This window comes from Bombus vancouverensis, chromosome 14 (genome assembly GCF_051014615.1).
Source record: "Bombus vancouverensis nearcticus chromosome 14, iyBomVanc1_principal, whole genome shotgun sequence".
In the NCBI taxonomy this organism is placed as follows: Eukaryota; Metazoa; Arthropoda; class Insecta; order Hymenoptera; family Apidae; genus Bombus; species Bombus vancouverensis.
Window position 1 is genome coordinate 11242181 of NC_134924.1, and position 19849 is coordinate 11262029.

The 19849-nt window shown below is 34.4% G+C and overlaps 2 long non-coding RNA genes across 11 annotated transcripts in view; one reads left to right on the forward strand and one right to left on the reverse strand.

Annotated features, from left to right (window-relative positions):
• Positions 1–5467, reverse strand: part of LOC117156987 (uncharacterized) — a 78690-nt gene extending 73223 nt beyond the window's left edge. Inside the window, exons 1-6 of one of the 3 annotated variants that reach the window (XR_013060048.1) lie at positions 5328–5467; positions 5074–5243; positions 4829–4881; positions 4638–4738; positions 3558–3625; positions 3046–3173 (exon numbers count right to left, since the gene is read on the reverse strand). This is a non-coding gene — a long non-coding RNA (uncharacterized LOC117156987). The remainder of the gene's footprint in view (positions 1–3045; positions 3174–3557; positions 3626–4637; positions 4739–4828; positions 4882–5073; positions 5244–5327) is intronic. The other 2 variants (XR_013060047.1, XR_004464207.2) reach the window with 2 other exon arrangements.
• LOC117153958 (uncharacterized) overlaps positions 5364–19849 on the forward strand; it is a 29625-nt gene continuing 15139 nt past the window's right edge. For 3 of the 8 annotated variants that reach the window (XR_013060049.1, XR_013060051.1, XR_013060050.1), the window contains exons 1-7: positions 5364–5493; positions 12700–12754; positions 13296–14090; positions 14238–14540; positions 14884–15023; positions 15117–16438; positions 16869–17157. This is a non-coding gene — a long non-coding RNA (uncharacterized LOC117153958). Of the gene's footprint in view, positions 5494–12699; positions 12755–13295; positions 14091–14237; positions 14541–14883; positions 15024–15116; positions 16439–16868; positions 17158–17244; positions 17359–17396; positions 19479–19849 lie in introns of those variants that run through there. The other 5 variants (XR_013060054.1, XR_013060053.1, XR_013060056.1 and 2 more) reach the window with 5 other exon arrangements.

Here is a 19849-nt window from a genome sequence, read left to right on the forward strand (position 1 = left end):
CTTCAATTGTAATGAAATTCATTTTACATATTGCATACTTTATGAATGGAATACTTTAAGGTGGATTTTAAAGAATTCTGTTCTAGTGAATAAATTGATCTAAATGATTAAATAAAAAATATAGTCTTAGACTCGTCAATATCATTAAAATTTTTACCTAATAAATTAGTACAAAAATCTGAGCATACCAATAATCAGATTACCCGCTACTAAATCTACCAACATTCCATTCCTCAGAAGTTCTCCCAGAAAAATTTAAGTATGAGCATCGTATCTTTTAAAACCTATCACATCATTGCCCGCGTCTCACCGCTAACAGAATCTCCAGTACCGCTATTTGCCAATTTTCACTATCCCTTTTATTGTCATAACTTGAAAGCGTATAAATGCCAGAAAGAATATCTCCACGTCCCGTAACCGGAGGCTCTTCATTTTCCAGCATTGTTGAATTTCGCGCTCTACACCTGGAAAAGGGGCGAGAGTACACGTGCGCGAGCCCACTACGATTAATCATTCTGTTTTTCGATGCTGCCTCCCCCAACCTCGAGCTACCTCGTTTTTTTTTTTTTTTTTTCGTTTTCGGCCAGTTTTCACGGAGGAGTCGGGGGTAATTGTTCGCTCACGGTACGAACAACAAGCGCGTCAAAAGCCGGACGAGCCAGCGGATTCGTTAGGCAAGCATTTAACGAAAAACGACGCGGCGTTTCCCCGAGCTGTCTCCACCCCTTCTCGTCCGGCTAGTTTTTGTTTTAACCCGTTACGTTCATCCCTTTCTCCGACGATACATACGAACACTTGTCAACGTCGCGTGTGTGTGCACCAGGAACCGCGGAATTTACGTGCGATTTTGCGATCCGTTTTATTTTTATCCGCCTTTTTTTTCTTTAACTTTCTCCCTTGTACCGTTTGGTTCTTCGCACCTTCTCAGTCTGTAAATTTTTCCGATGTTTTGCTTGCCGTTAACTTTTTTATTCTATCCTTTGTGTCAACCTCTTCTCATTTATTTTCTTTGTCCTTTCATTCTTGTTCCCTTCTCGCTGTTTCCTCTTTTTTATTCAATACTTTTTTTCCATTTTCTCTTCGTTTTTCTCTGTTTTATTCTTCAAATGTTGTCCTTTTGTCCGTTTTCGAATAAGAGTATTGTATCTATTAGTTTTCTTTGCGCCATATTCTAAGATAGTAGCTATATGTATTTTTCTACAAATGTTATATCTTATAACGAATTTATAATAACTTCTATAACATTTATAAATGTACACAAGTAATTAAAGCTAAGATACTTCCTCTAAAGGAATAAAAACCTATGCCTGCTTTACATGTTTCACAGAGAAGTAGCGTTTGTAATAAAGTTAATTAATTCCAATTTTAGATCATATTTCTCACACGTTATTTAGCAAATCGTGTCATAAAATCTTCATCAACGGCCAAACTCTCAAATTACCCTAACATTTAGGCGTTTATTACATCAATTAATTTCGTTTGATCCACCAACTGATTCTAAATTATTTAAGGGGGCATTGTTTTAATGGCTGCTCAAATTTCATCGCTCCAAGCATGGTCTGATTTACGCTATACATACTCGTGGTATCCGATCACTGCGATGCACACACCCCCTAGCAGTTTCCTAGAATTTAATCGGCGCTATTATACTGACAGTTAATCTTGTTGAATTGTACCCTGTTCTGCTCGTAAATGTGTAATGTTATGATAGTTGACTATGAAGATTCCCAGATTTAATCGTAGAGAAGAAAACCATGATATTCAGAGACTTAAACGACTCCTCACGATATTTTGCAAAAGAAATGGTAGATTATTATATTATCATACATTAAATCTGCTTACTCATCGAAATTACATGAAAATTTTCGACTTTTATTGCCGTGGAAGTGAAAACTAATTGATTACGATTATAATAATTATGATTACAAGTTAAATAGAAAGAACAAGAAAATAAGATGAAATATGTGCCATATAGAATTAACTGTTACATAATATATACGTTCTACAATGCCATGCTTTTACTACGATGCCATACTTCTTACTACTATGTCAAATATTTACTACCTACACCTTCCCTACTTAGATTACAACCTCAAAGTAGCCTACCTTACTATAAATCACACCTACGTAAAAATCTAAATATTTGCTTACTTTATCCACGTAATAATCTAAATGTACAATAATAAAGGGAAAGGGAAGGAATATTGTATGGAGTATGAGCCACAAAAGATTCTAAAACAAATTCAATATGCGAAAGGTTAGTAAAATTCTATAAAATATGTATAATTACTACCTGACTGGTAAAGTCCAAATATTATTTCCTAATATTTAGCTCCTTTCTTTTGTTTACCTCCTATATTTCTTTCATTCTTTTGAGCCTTTGGCATACATATTTAAAAATTTCTGGAGTTTCTTCTTGCACATAAAATTTCACAAATTCTTGCACAAAAAAAAATGAATTTTAACTCATATTTTAAATTCTACTGATGTTCATAACATCTGAAGTCAAATAAAAGAATGTGACTTAATATTGTCACAAAATGTATGTATTGAGTGAAAATTGCATTTTTCATTGCAACGAAATCGGAAGGCATCCGATTTCTCCGTTATAAAATGCTCAGACGAAATGGCTTCGATATCTCTTACTTATACTAAAATTCATTGCTTAAGATTAAATATATTTGTGCCATACAGGTATATTTGTCTAGATATTTGCCTTTTGCGAATATTTATACCGAATACTATTATACATATTTGTGATATTATATTATGATATGATATATTATACAAATTTATACGTTTAGACTAATTATTAAAAAACTAATTATCATAATCGCGATGTGCAAGAAGATCTATCCTGAACTAATAAATAAAGATATGAAAAAAATGTTACTACTCACGGGTATAAAAAATACCAGCGGTTACTATGCGGTACTATGCTCGCAAAAAATTCGACATAATACAACCAGTCATCCGTGCCGATTCGGACCTTTTATCCTACGACATGATTGAGTGACCGGAGGAACAAAAATACATGCGACTTGCCATTAGAAGCAGAGAAACGGAAAACGTTGCCATCGGTACTGGACTATCTCAGCAAATATCATTAGAAAGTGTAACATTAGGCAGGAACCGTTGAAAATCCAATGGTGGAAATGGAGGTTGTGAAAAATCTGTTATAAAACAAAACACGATAAGTGATCGCTAATTATTTGGAAAGTTGGAGATTATGAAAAATGGAAATTTATTACATTCGTAACTTTAGTAATAATAAAGATAGAAATTCTAATAAACTTCCATAAATGTAAAAACTGAAACTTTAATATAAAAGTTTAAAATCTAGAAATCAAGAATCTAATGATTATTTAAATGTATTAGTCATTTGTTTTATAATTTGGTATTAAGACTTTAACACTTTTTTTATTTTAATAGAAGAATAATCTTAGAAAACCCTAACCTAAGAAATTTTCAATCAAATTGTATTTCTTAATCAATAGTATTCAATGCAAAATATACAGAATACATATAATTCAAGTATGATATGTAAAGTTACTTACATTCTTGCCTTTTGAGCCACATTTGGAGCATTCCCAAAGAAGACAAAGAAGTCCGAGCTGTGATATGTCTATAACAAAACACAAAATATCATTAATATCGTTAATGTACAATAACAAGCATGGAACTTTAACATTAATAAATACTAAACTCTAGTAAGTTGCACGCGGTCACAAATATTCCCTAAAAATAAAGTTGTTTATGGGTGAGATGGAGTGCGAAGTAGAAAAGAAGCGAAATATTGTTTCGATGTTTTTCTTCTTTTCTCTGTCGAACTTTTATTTAGAAAATACTGCTACTTTTCTTTTCACACTTAAGAGATTATTATTAAGAAATTGGAATACGTATAAAAAATATTAGTTTAAAATTATAAGATATTTCTCGATATCGAACAAATGTTTACGAATACCGTGAATGCAATGCGATCATTTCCAAGAATTATACTGTGAATGTTCTTTACTAGAATATAAAATATACACTCCACTAATACACTATAATCGCGTATTTGCAAGAATTCAAAAGTTCACAACTAAATATACTTAAATAATACTACAGGAACGCATGCGACATCTTGCTTTGAAGTACTTGAGTCTATTTGCGCGCCACCTCTATGAAAGGGATATAAGTTACGAAGTTGCAACATATGACGTTAACTATAGCGAATTCACATAATATAGTAAAATAATTTGAATTCTATATGCGAATGTTATGATCCCTATCGAAATAAGTTAAAGCTATTGTTATTAAAATTTCTATGTTTCAAACTGTCTACATGGAGCTATCTTTAAATTATCAAGAACTCTATATCGCGAATTACATTGAAACAATAAAATAATTCCTTACAAATTTGTTTGAAATAAGAGAATGATCTCATATATCCGAAATGGAACAATGATTATTTTAATCGTATTTGCTTTCATCTTAGTATTCCAAATAATTACGAAATTATCTATTATGAAATATGTATCAAATATATTTCAAAATAAATATAAATTGTATACCAAATGTTACCCATGCTCGAATAAAAAGACAATAGAATTGCTCAGATGCAGCTGTCTTAGTTAAAATAAATTAAACATTACCAAATTTCCATGAAGATTCATCGGATCCACCATTAATAGTCGTTGCGTCCATATATTGATGTTCTGTTACTTCTATATTATCCCTGCTATCGATAAATAACCTGCACAAAAAATAATTGCAAGTCAAAACAAATACATAAAATAATTAAATGAAAACACAATCAAACTTAAATTTTGTTACGAAAACTTACGATAGAAGCTATTGGTAACAGTATTATGTAATAAATAGACGATCGAAGAAAAACTAAGACAAAAATTTCAAAAAAACTGCTTAATTTCATTAGCTTAGTGTTCAATGAATAAATGTGTACTAATTAAACGATATTAATAACGATATAAACGATAGTAAAAAATATAGTAATGAATAATGCAAAATATATACTAATGATAGTAATAAAGAAACGACGCCACCAATAGGTTATAATACATTACAAACCTGACGCAACGCGATCCATGTTATCGATACGAAATGAGACGACCGAATGACTCCTTGCACCTTAGTTTCGCCGAGAAACTTCCAGAGTGGTGGGGGGAAAGGGGGACACACGAGCCGATGGCACAAGCAGGTACACAGTTGACGATTACACGTAGTTACAGATTAACGATCTAGACAAAAAAATGTAAACATCAACAAAAACATTCATCTTCTACGCAGCGCTTACACGAATCTTTCTCTAGATCGATATTTACAAACATCGTAGTACAATAATTCGTAGCTCTACTGGCAGCATTCAGTATCACAGACACATTTGTCTAGCTTGGAACGAGAGAAAGAAACTCATCTGGTAAACTCGCGGACGGGACAATTACAGTATACGTCTCTGAATACCATGGTCTTCTCTACGACTTGTACGAGGTAAGCTACTGTCCATGTATCGTTAGAATTGACGATCACTGTGCGTCTCGTTGCTTAGACTAACCTCCTTTCGTTTGCGTAAGAAGATTTTCTCTCGTGCAGGAGTATTTTGACCGATTTTTAATTGTCTATATAACTGGAATGAAAAACAAAAACGCAATTTTTTTTATGCTTGCATCCCTTAAATTTCCTGATATCTGTATAATAGGAACCCTATGTGATTACTTATCTAAATCATAGTCAAGTATTTATTAAAAAATCTCTTCTTCTCGAGGTGCAATTACCAAATTATATTCCTATAGTGTGCTCATCGGTTTTACATTACACTGGCACACGCAACACTTTGCAGATGAGCCTTTTTCATAATGGTTGCTTTTAAACTACACCATCGTGACTTCCTAGCATTTGCCGTAATTGTTCCTTTGGATTGGATATCATAACGGTTCCACCATCCAGCTGCCTTTAAATTGAATTGTTTTATGCAATTCTTCTAAATTTAAATGTATATTTAATGCGTTATATTTTACATAGGTTATATATGTATTTTACATATATAACATAGTAATATACGTAATTATATACATATATATAATATTACATATTATATTATAATATATATATATATGGATTTTGCATCTACCATATTTTTATTATATATATTTATACAATGAATTTTTAATTATTTTTCATAGTATGTATAACAATATATTTTAATGTTTGGAATCCTATCGATGTTTGCATTGCTTCTGTTAAACTTAATTTTCTCAAATTAAAAGTTTTATTCAATGTACTATTTTTCTTTTAAAGACTTCATTTATATTAATGATTACATTCAGCTTTTCATTATAACTACTGAAATCAAATTATGAGAATGCAACGCAACTTACGCAGGTTGCGTTAATAGTCTTATTGTAATTTCTAATGGTGTGTTTTTGTACGAATGCTCAACGATATCCCGGAATTTTCGAGACTCCTAGCAGTTGAGCAATTTTGTTGGAAGGGAAACTTTAAGATGGCGTATCAGGTAAAATTTCATAACAGTTTCCATTGGGACGGAATATTGCGAACGAACATTGTGCGAAACAGGTTGCGTTGGAAATCGTGCATAGGATTAGTATGGATAAATCCAATGAGAATTTCTTTAGTTTTTGTGTCACTTCGTAAGTACAGTCCTTGTTATTGTTGTGAAAATTGTATATGGTGAAAACAAAATAGTTCGATATGATTTCTTTTAATATTTGGATTTAAGCGTTTTTGTTCTTGTTGGAATTGGAAATCGCGATTTGCTTTAATAGAAGGAGGATTAAACGTATTGCATACTTGAATTTGCATATTTGAAATACTTAGCTTTTTAAAGATTTTCGTATGTTTCTTTATTATATGAAATGTGAAATTTTATAGTTGATTTATTACTGAACTTGTTACTACTGTGCGGGAATATTTATTGGTACTGATAGTAATTTGTTACTGCCAGCTTGTCAGATTTTATTACTAATATTAGTACGATTGTGAAAAAGATAATTTTTTCAGCAATGTTACATCATTTTGTACAGTATATGTTTTGACTACTAAAATACAAATATATTTTAATTATTCGCTCACTTAAATAAAGTTACAAATATGCAAAGAAAATCAGACGACAAAACCTAACCTAACATTTACTTCTTACAGTACTGCAATGACAACGTTGTAGTAACAAGTTAGTAATATTATTAACTGATCAATTATTGCATAAAGAGCTCAGATTATAGAAATCGCTATGCAAAAATATTATAAACGATCGGATATTTCAGAAACCATTAAATTTATTTCTTACATTTTGGTCTTGGCATACACAAGTAAATCTAGAATTAACCAAACTCTATTTATACAATTAATTAAATTATTAATAGCTGGAATTCTTAAACGGTAAAGGACAGCGCAGAGTAGAAACTAAACAAAACATATCGCAGTTTTTAACCACGTTTCTTATATCGCGTAACAAGTTTACTCTTATCGCAATCAGTATTTCCAGACATTTGAGCGGATCTCCTTTTACTTCCGCGCGTTTTATCTTCCACGAGGGCGCGCCACGGATGACGTGACGAGAATGCTGAACATGACCCGTCGAGTTACATCGACTTTGTGTCGGTTCGACCGGTTTTATTGATCTTAAAGTATTTCTCCAACGTGGAAAAGAAAAAAAAAACCGGGCGCGCAACCATAACCGTAACTAATGTAAGCTTCTTTCGGGGCTTGCGGAGAACTCTTCGCCGTAAAGTTTCCGCACGGCAGGCGCAGCCGCGAAAAGTTTCTGCTACGGTGTACATTTGCACTCGGGTGTTTCTTGAATTTGAATATCGCTATGGGCACCGTTTCTCCCCCACGTGAATTTATCTCGTGAATTATCTCTCTCAAGTGTGCTCACGCTCACTCAGCTGCATCCAAATGCGTACACGCAGTGCGATTTATTCGAGTAGAATCCCGAATCCACGGAAAGAATCCGCCTGAAGAGATTGAAATTCGTAACTACGATCAGCCGTGTCAATTTACGAATAATTATAATTACAATAAAGATGTACAAAATAATAGCACGAGAACTACTGTTGAAACAACCAAATGATCAGTTTACACCAATTACTTTCACAATGGCGCAACTAGCTTTTAATATGTAGCAAGACAAGCAATTACTAATAAAAAAATCTATAATTGTACATGCTTTGATCTGAACAAAAGTTGATGTTAACTTTGTTAAAAACATTTATACTAAAGACTATCTCCCCAAATGGTAAATTTATATTTCCAACAACTTTCATGGCACTTTATTAAAATAAGAAAATTCATGTTTTATGCGACGTGCTTTTTATTCCACCTTAATAAAAAAATTTACATTTTTTTTTAACGTACATCCAAAAGTATCTATATATATAACATAATATGATAAGTAAATAGTATTGCGCGTGTCGTGTTTATGGTATCAGAGGTGAAATACGAATTTCAGTCGGTGCTCTGAATTGAATGCTCAGTTAATGGAACGATACGATTGAATTGGTCGCCGCTATTGTTTGAATTTTACTCAGATGTCAATGAACGAATTGATATGTAAATGAGCTCCTCCGACTCCCGTCGTTTCTCTTCGTGTTATTCTTTTCGTGCAGCCCCGTTGGATTATCAAGACTCATCGTGGTGTATTCGCTGGTACAATCATTCAACGATATTTATTGCCTTGGCGTCGTCGTCGAGATAGGAAAGTTTATGATGTCGTTTTATCGACGATCACCACGATCGTTGATATCAATTCCACGCATCAGGATTTTTCGCTAAGATCGCGCGTATCTTGCTTACAAGTTCGATACTTAAGTCTGCATCTCATGAAATATCAACGAAGAATTGGACATTGAATTTGTATAGTACTAATACCAATGCAATAATGATTTATATTTACAAGTTTGCAAATTCGTGTTAAGTAGAAGATAAGCAGCCTTTTCTGTTTTACATATTTTTAGAATGAAGGAATCTCTTACATCATGGAAATACTTTACAAATGTGTCTTCTACAATTACTTCATATAAATTTTACCAACAACTTTCAGTAGAAGGAAGTCTATTAATTCTCCTTACATATATAAAAATTTAATAGTGCGATAGAAAGGAGATACAAATAAGTATTATATATTTTTGACATTTATAAGGCATTAATACCTTCCTGTGGCCGTTCGATACTCCATTGTCGATGGCTATTCTCGACCCCTTTTTTATCCATCGATAAAAATGCTATCCCTGTCCCGAAAAGCAGCTTACATGGAGAAAAAGGGAAACCGCGAGATTGAAAACCTTACCGCGCATCGTATCGTTTATTTGGAAGGTCCACTACACGTAAGCAAGTGGCACGCTGAGATAAAGTTTAAATCACTGGAGTAATAAAAATGAATACGGGGACAATATATCTCGCCATGAAGTCTTTCTTTTCCCTGTGCCAAACCGCTAGCCCATACAACTATGCATTGTCTGTCAAAGATTCGTTCATACACGTAATTTTTATTGTCATCCGTTTCCTTATGAAATTGATACTTCTAGATATGATCTCAAATAGTCTTAAAAGTTTCTCATACTTGCGTATTTTATTTCTTCTTTTCAATATATTTGCAAATTCTGATAAAATCGGTTCTTTTATTATTTATCTATTTATTTTCACTGATAATCGATTTTACAAACGAGTCATGCAGTAAAATAATAGGATAAGATCACAAGTAATTCATACTTAAAAAGAAAATGCATATATTGTATAAGTATGTGTACTTTTCCGAGAAATGACCCTATTTAACAGAAACATCATTTTTAGAAATATTATTAATATTTGTATATAGTTTTGTTACATGTTACTTGTTGTCTTTCATTTCAAACGAAAAAAGAGGTAACAGTCTGTCCAAGGAAACTTCACAGGCAAAAATTATGTTGCAAATTATATTCGAGAATAAATTAAATTTCCTTTATAACCCAAGAATAATACACGTAAGAATAATTATTAAAGCTGTATTATATATATGTATAAGGAAAGGCAAGAGAGCACAGCTGAAGCAATATTTCATAGTAACCACGTTCGTTCACTGACCTACTCTACGCATCAGCTTTCAAAAGTATTCAAACTGGCCGAACAAGCAACAGTTCTCTCCACAATCCCGATCGTTCAAACCCCTTCTCCGTCTTTTCTTCTCTCTTCGTTCCTCTGCATGGCTCCTTGACAGTCCCGGGCGACAACAGTGTGGCAAATTAAATTAAATCCGCCTACAGGGCAACGCGATCGATAGATTTTCATTTGGCGTGGAGCGTTTTCGATTGGAGCGAGCAGGACAAAACGTGGGAAGAGAGGAGAGAAGGCTGCAACGACGCCGTAGAGACGAAAAAGAGAAGGAAAGAACAAGGGCGAAGTGAAAATATTGCCTCGCGGCCCTTTCGTCCCCATCGGTCTCTCTGACAATCGTCACCCTCTCTTGTGGGTGCCACCCATCCACCCACTCTCTCTCTTCGCTTCTCTTCTCTTCTCGATTCTCTTTCGCCGCCGGTTGCATTTCCAAAGATTAATCTCCCGATTTATTCACCAAGCACGCAGCTAGTCGTGAATTTTTTCTGCACCCGGTATCATAGCAATAGCGTGTAATAAGCGAACAGGACGCTGCGCAGAAACGAGATTCGGTCAACGAATTATGTATCTATTGTGCGAAGATAAGGTGGAAAAGCGAGAATCATGGACATTGTGTTTATTGTATTACTTAAATGTCAGTTAAACGATATTCTTGTGCTTGTTGTGTGTTTATCTAATGCGATTTTAGTATTCAGGCGTCGAGATAAATTATTGGGATGTTCAGGCGATGAAAGTAAGACGTAGTATGGTAAAAATGTTGGCTGGACATTTATTAATAGACAAGTAGTACTCGTAATATTTAGCGGACTCAGTTTCAAATTCTTTAGATAAGTTCATGAAAATATAACTTTGTATAAATAGTCTATTATACATGGTCCAGCATTAAAATATTCTAATCAAATTCCGATTCGTTTAATTGTCTATATGGTTGAGAGAAATTTTCGTTGCCATATGTACCTTTCTCACCGATTTCTATCAATTAATGGAAATATTTTTAAAGGGAGATTTTGAATTATTGCTTGATATTTATGAAATAAAAGCTGTCGATTTAATTGGAATAAAAAAGCATGCTTCAGAGACAATTATACGATCTATCAATAACACAAAGAATATTGAGCGAATTTTACATATTTACAAAAAGAATATGTACCTGGAAAGTCGAGGAGAAGACTCAATAAGATTCACAACAAGTGGGCTCACAAGAAATTGAAAGAAAGGAATATAGACTATAACGACGTTATTAGTTTCAAATGTTAATTAAAGTTATCGATTTATTACTAAAGGAGGTAACAGAATAATTAATGCACGAAACCTTTGTGATAAAAACCAATCGCTCGATATATTAAAAGGCAAAAACGGCCAATAAACGCGACCAGCTTGATTATGAAAGCATTTGAGAGAAGACTTCTATTTGATTGAATTTTAGCAATAAGTGGACAGAGCCATGTTTTCTACTTATAAGCGGCGAACTATCCATACCGATCAATGAGGTTAAGTGTCTGCATGGGTTTATTTCGAGCAGTTTCGATAGTAAAGTACGCCGCACACTCCATCAGCCGAATAGTATTACGAGCGCTATTGCTACTAACCACTCGTTATTTCGCTATCGATCGGTTCTAAGCTTTATTTCGGCGCGCGTGTACGACTAAATTATAATTCCGGCGGGCTATTACGATGCAGGCAGTCCTAGTTTCACGATGGCATCGCTTGAAAATTTACTACCTATTTCTTCGTACAATAAAGAAAATGTTAGAATATCTTTTTTGCAATCTCGATATAAAGTTATTTTACAGTGTGTTTATTATACGTTATATACCATCAAACAAATTACAATTATAATCATTCTATATTATTTTCTTACATAATTCGACTCGCATAATTATTAACATCCTTGGATGTATCGACGTTAAAAATTAAGAACGAGCATAGAGATTGAAGTCATTACAGGTTTCATATAGAACCTAAAGACTTTTTTAAAAAAGTTAATTTAGGATTCTGTTTTCTCGAAAGACTTTATGATTCAAAATTTATTAAAGGAAAGCAATAAAACAAAATGAATCTTGCTTTGGTAACTAAGAGAAAAGTGAGAAGATCAAGAGATACGAACTTATCATATTCTTCACGTGTGGTCTTAAGTCAAATAAACATATAATACGATTATATGGTAAAAACAACATCAGTTAAGGTAACTTCAATAATCTGAAGGTTTTATATCGTTTCTTTCTTAATCGAAAAGTCACAATCAATATTATGTTTACGTTTAACATTTATGATAATCCAGCGATTGAGATTTGTCACGCCTGATTACCCTTGCAATGTAGCAATATCCATTCGTGAAAGCAGCTTGATATCGGAACCAATTTTCTCTATCGAATACAATAATAGATCTGAAAGGATCTTTTTATCAGATCTGCTTCGGGCGAACATATTGAGAGGGATATTATACGTGTACACCTCTCAGCTTGTAAAATTAAATTACGCAGGTCGTTTCGCGTTTGCGGCTCATATTGGAAGAAGAGGGAAATTTTCTCCTTCTACGTTCAACGCCTTGCACATAACGTTATTCACGTCACAATTTTGTTTCAGGTTATTCGACAGCGGTTCGATGCAGAAGTTCAAGATTCTTTTCCACGATATCGAGGTAAAGGTGGCAGCATATAAATGTAAACTCGCAAGTAACCGAGAAGTTACACGGAGTTCGCAATAAGAAACTCGCTCCCTTGCTTACTTGCGCTGCGTTACGCTGCATTTAGTTCTATGGATTTACGAAAAATTACTTTCGAAATTAGTTCTTATAAATTGCAAGACATCCTTTCAGTGTAAATTCGAACAGAAAATCTTTCTCCGGGAGGAATTCTGCCACGACAGTTTTACATTTTACATTTTTTAGTTCTTGTAGAATATATTCATATTTGAATGATAAATAGGCTAATTATTAACTGTTGGGTAATTTGTAACTTCTTTATACATTTTCAGATCAGTTCCAAACTTTAGCAATATCACCATGATAATTGTGCTTTATGGCAATATTAACGATATTTCAAAAAGTTTCGTATAACACACATAATATATTCGTAAAAGTTTTCTATGATAAATGTTCAAGTACTCTCATAGGTTACTGTATAATACAATTAGGGTAACATTAATAAATCATGTCAGTTAAGGGTTAAATTCAATTTCAGATACCAAATCTTGATCGAAGAGAAATTAGTTAGATCGAAAATAAGGAAAGACATAAGGACGACGAAATTGGACAATAAAGCTGGATCCTGGAGTTAAACAAAACGTATCTGTTAAACGGAATACTGTTAGGAAATCTGCTCGCCAAACAAGGGCACTGCCGTACTTCCGAATGACATCGTAGTCTGTTCTCTGTGTAACAGATTCCCGGACTCGAGATTGTCAATCGAAACAGGACTTTCGACATGCTTGTTACCACGTGACTTAAGCGTGTTCTAAGACATGCCGACTGAAGGCAGGGAGATGAGGAGAGAGTTGGAAACTTTGAATCTTGCAAACAGCCTCGAGGACTTGTTCGCCACCCTCGCGAAGACTAATAAAGCTACGAACTGCGAATAGGGATGGTAAATGGCGGGATTGCTAGATAAGAAGTGGTCACCACCCATTAAAATTATTCGGTTACTTACGAGAATGAAACTAAAGTAAATATGGAAATAATTAAAAACAGTTCAAAGTGTACCGTCGGTCACAAAAATTTACACACACACTCGACGAATTTTATGTATCCGACTTATCAGAAGAAATTAAAAATGTAGTTTGTACAAAATCATTTAGAGTTATACGCAAAATGATCTTGCTCGATATATTATGGTATTTCTAAAAAGAATTAAAAATATAAAGCATTTACGCACAAAAATTTTATCAATGGCGAGAATATTGCGGGCCGTAGGCTGTTATTGAGTCTTATTAGGACTTCCAACGTGTTAATATTGAATCTACTTGTTTCGTGACTTCATGTAAGTATAACGAAGATATTTAGACTTTTATGAAATTGTATTCTTTTATTTCTTACGTTCTCCATTCGATGTGTATAATATTGCGTTATCTTTTATTTTTTCATGTACCATGATTACTTGGACACCATATACGTACGAACGTTTTAGTAGTTAGGATCAAGACGCGTTCAAACAAATGAGGCAGGCATTTGAAATCCTTACAGCGAGAAAGCAATTAAATTGGCGCCCCGCTGCTCTCTTCTTTCGTGAAATCAGCCGGTGAGAAAGCGGTAAAATTCGATTATTACCGAGCTTAATGGCGCGGCTTAAACATCTTTAGTTCATCTTTGCCAATGTCCATCGCGATTTTCGGCTTCACACTCGAATGCTTGGCAATTTTGTGATCGTCAACGACTCGAATGGAACGGCAGTTTTCACTGCCACGCATTTGCGACGAGTTCCTTTTAAAAGGTACGTAGATTTATCCCAAGCCTTTTTTCTTGGCTTAAGAATTTTCATGGAATTCAGGATGAAAAGACATTGTTCTTTGAAAGCGTTTAAAAGGGTTTTATTTTCTTCTTATTCTAGTCTTTGTGTTTGGCTTTATTACCATTGCTTTGTTCAGGATGTTCATATTTTGTGCTGTTTTTATTCAAAGTAGTAGTTGTAATGGACCGGATTATACTTCTATTTTTAAATTAAATTTTTATTTAAATTCGGAAAATTATATCATATCACATATTCTCTACTCCCGAGATCATTTAAAGCTTCGCAAATTTTAATTTCATTGTGTCTGAATCCAACGAATTTATAGTTTCCATGGAGCAACTGGAGTAAAAAAATCTCTTTATGTTCGATATATAAAGGGAAGGGCAAGAATAATCGATAACTTTATTCCTCTGCCACTATAGGATTTTGAGGAGGAATAAAAAATGTCTAGTGGGCGATATAAAGGTAATAAAATTAATTTTTTTATATAGCTCCATAATATGTTATGCGTTTCAGAATATTGCCATTTTTAATACCTGTGCTAATGACATATTATAGTTTTTAGAATGGTATTTGCGTTTATAAAATCATCAGTATATTTGAGGAAGCCCGAGAGTAATGAATAATAGGAACAGAAATAAAAGGGAATGGAAATAACTATATGTTAGCGTCGACTCTTCTATAGAGATGATGTCAAGGTCGACGCATCGCGCGGTGTCGAATCCATCTCCAAGCCGGAACCATAAATGTGTCATCGTGGTTTAGGATCGATCTCGATAGCGGCTTTGAATGGCGATACTCTGAAGGACTGTTGCGGTTCTAATTCGTGGATGTTACAGCTATAGTTTCGAGGTGCCGACTGTCAACAAGAGGATCAAGAGGATCAACCCTCTCTGTTGTTCCACGCGCCGCGCCGCCGATGACTTGGGAACACTCGGACTCGCGGTAGAGAGCGATAAGAGTTTTCTAGAAGGATCTGATCATGGAACGCTGGCAGGCTGATAAATCCTCCGACAACAGAACTGACAATGAGCGAAAAACCTCAGCACTTACCTCACAATCTTCGCGAGATTCTCATCGTCCAAGATGGATATATCGTCGAATTTCGAGATACGTATTGTTTAACAAGTAGAAGTTAGAAATTAGTCAATTAAATAATGATGATAGAATACGTATAAATTTAATTGAAATCTGTGAAATTATTTATTAAGCTTTGTAGTTAAGAATTAAATTTTATTAACAATGAAATAATTAATTTAATGTTTCTGGACAAAAAAAAAAGGATTGATATTTAATGAAAATTCTAATATACTTCAATACGTACGTACATATATTCACATGAAAAATTTCTCACAAAGTCGATCCATAAATAGATGCACTATTTCAGATCGCAATTTTATACAAACGAATAAATAATTTCACAGTTAAGAATAATAGTTGACGTAAAACACGAAGTTGTATTGACCGACTTTTATGTCTAGTCTGTAATTAACACAGGTTTTTTTCACTGTGAAACCAGACAATCTTATGATAATTACGTACGATTCTATAACGAACGCGACGCAACGTCTGGATCGACTGGATTCAACGAAAGCAGCCTGAATCCTGAGACTTCCTAAACTTATTACGCTTCCTTGACGTTGAAAATAAACGATGAAGAGCGGCAGACGGTAAAAACTGGGGAATTTTTGTAAAACAAGTGGCTGCAACTCAGCTTGACGCCGCGCCGTGGAAACCGACTTCGAGGTTGCATTAAGAGCTCCGCGGTAAAGTGTACTGTCAATAATTTAGAAACCCTCCGATGAGGTTTTCTTTTCAAGCCAGCTACCGTACAGCGGAGACCAATAGAATGGTAATAAGATAAAGAAAATGGGACGGAGGTAAAAATTTTTGTTGTTTAATGTAATTTGAAGAGGTAGAAATCCATTAAATATGGAAATCAGAAATAGTAATACCTTTTTGCTGTTTTAACAAAGTAATTTTGAAATCATTCTTGATTAAGCAGCCGCTTTATTATTAAAATACATACAATTAAAAAATTGTATATATTTTTTTTCTAAAGTGGTTAATAAATTATTTCATACAGTACGATGTAAAATACTAATCGCAAATAGAATAAAATGTTTGCTTTTCGTGACAAACTTTTTTTATTCATGTATTTATGCAAACAGGAAATAAGATATCCTTTAGCATACAGAGTAAATGTAAGGAATACCAAATACTTAAGGCCAGCAATGTATAAGTGATATTACTATGTTCTGAAACTACTAGCATGCACTCTATTTTAGTTTTATTAGAAACTTTTTATAGGTACTCGATTATTGATTGATTGCATATGAGAAGGATGATGTGAAAGTACGGAAGTTACAGATATATGATTGATCGGTGACAGGCTGTCGAAGACAGTTTGTAAAAATAGAATGTGCTAATAAAATCGAATGGATGTCAAGTGTTTTTTTAGCTCTGGTTCGAGCTTGTTCTGCGCTTGAACGCTAATAAACTTCACATTACTCAATCAGCCATTGACGTGCTGAACAAGTATCACATCATATCTACTTCTATGTTCATCAAATAAAACTACGTCAATAGCACTCAAAAGGTAACCAGTAACATGAAATACAAGTTATTTATACAAGTACAAAATCAATGGATTGCAGTTCTAAGTAGTTCAATAACGTTCTTGTAGCCGTGTAAACAAAAACGGGTATACATCTTCTTGATTCATTGACAACGAGATTCATTGACATCGCACGCTCGATATTGTTCAGATAAAGAATAATAAATAATCAAAAGTTGTAAACACACCACCCATAGAAACGATATGGATCTCTGTTTCAGTGAAATCGTCGTGCTCTGTAATTGTTTTATTACGAATAATATTTATCGGAACTCTGTGGTAAAACCCCATCTTGTACCGCGGATGTGTCTACTGGCTACATGCGGTACAAATGCCCATGAGGTTCCGGATGGGGTTCGCTTTCCCAAAGCTACCTAACCACCAATGCAATCTCGTATCTCACGATGTAACATTCACCCTTACCACCATCGAATTTAGTTTAGGCAGGTTAACGAGTACGCATTTTCCACTCGCCACGCTGTTCTTCAGTTGACTACAATTACTGTTAATATCCAATACCGTATAATTATTCTTACAATTATTACACCGTATAATAACTTTAACAATCATTATTGGTATAATAACTTTCTCAATTATTGCATTTCACAGTTACTATATCGTAGTAGAATAACGAAATAATGAGACAGAGCTCAATCGTCTTCATATATAATAGAATGCATTAACTTCCCAATAAAATTTCGTAGCATTTTATGTTAACAAAAGCAAGTTCGTACGGAGTGTACGAACATTTTTATGGGTTAACATGCATCTATTAAACACTAAACTTTTAAACTTTTTCGTGAATCGTATAAATTCGGATAATAACATCCTATATTCAGTTTCTTTTTACTTAAACAATAGTGACCCAAGAATAAAAATATTTCCAAAGTCTAGAAGGATACTGGCGGCAAGAAGCGCCGTAGAACACCGAAACTGCCACTTCTGTCTGGAAAGCAATTCATGCTTTCGTTCATTCTTATCTCTATCCCATTCGAAAATTTCATTTCCCTCCAGAGGCGATTTCTGTCCATTGTAATTCAAGGGAACTGCAAGTTTACGCCTCGGTCCGATTTAATTGCCATCGCCGTGGCTGTTTCTATTGGCATCGAGACGATCGTAGAAAGAACGTTTCAAGTTCTGTTATTGCAGTTTCGAGTTTCTACACGAATCTTCCCCACTTTTTTGAGTTCATTCGGGATATTCGCTTGTGGCAAGCAGGGACCAATGAAATCCAGCCATTTCGAGGCGACCAGTCGGCGGCTGATCTTAAAGCTGCAACGCCGAATATTTGCAACCGGATCGAACGTTGGTTGCCCATCCGACTGAGTTTCCGTCGAATAAATTCGAATGGCCATGAGGGTGAGAGTCGTAGGGGACACACGATGCTCGTATACAAGGATTATTCAAATTTCCGGCAACCCGTTCCCGTGGAAAACTGTCGAGACGTCCCGTGACCGAAGGGATTTGCTCGAAAATATAAAATAACACTATCCAAGCAACGATTCAAAGAGATTTCCTAAGACAATGGCCTCTATTCAGAACTCGCTTAGGATGCAGAAAGATGTTTTCCTGGTCTGTTTGTTCTTCGTCCGGGACAAGTCCTCGAGCTTGTCCTTTCCTGGCACGGACGTTTTTAAGGGAATCGTTCAGGCTAAACGTACAGCGTGGTACTAATATGAACACGTGCTGGCAGTGACTACTGGAATTGTAGAAATAAGGATGGATAGAGCATACTCGAAAGCACTTGAGAATAGAGAATATAGTTTGTCGAGTGATGGAAAGGAATATCGAAGTATTTCTGCATCATTTAGAAAAATTGCATGTAATGACTACGCAAGAATAATTAGTTTCTGTTCATTTTTGTATCACTTGGTGGCTAAAAAGCAATATACACATGTATACAGTATAATTTAATGTTACTATATATATTTATTAATAATTTATCATTATTCATTATTTAATGTTACACAAGCTAATGTGTATAACAGTGAACTTAATCGAGGAATTGCGGAGTGTATGAATAGCTGTATATGTTTCTACGTGGTTTATAACCCGTTTCATCTGTTAACTGAAAGTAATTAGTGTTGTACTAATGTTGCGAAATATGTGGAAAGCATAATTTATCAAGACCTTCCGTACGAGTTGTGCCGTACTCCGCGAGTTTCGCAAGCGTTAAGAGCGAAACACAAGCTTGTATCTCTTTCGTGCCATATAAATACTAAATAGCGTCAAGGAAAAGTGATGTACTCTGCAAAATAAGAGATCGGAAACTTAAAAATAAAATGTAAATGAATTGTCAAGAATTTACAATATTTATTAACGATACATAATAGAAATGTGAAATGTTATAAATCGTATTAGTAACGTCAGCAGCATTTGTTACAAATATTCCTATATCGATCGCAATGACGTCTTTACAGAATCTTGACGCTAACGCAATATCATAAAATAAGAAGCATAATTGTCAAACATTTATGTCCCATTTCGTCGTTTTAACCATTGTCGAACTCCCATTTTTGTAAAAGCAAGCGAAACTCGATAAAAACAAAAACAAGAGAGCAAAAAAGAACGGGTCTATAGCCTCTCTGTGCGCTTTTACGCGACCGTACACCTTCGTGCATCTCGCTTTTCTGAAATATTACCGTCCACGCAAGCTCCACACCCGCCTCCGCTT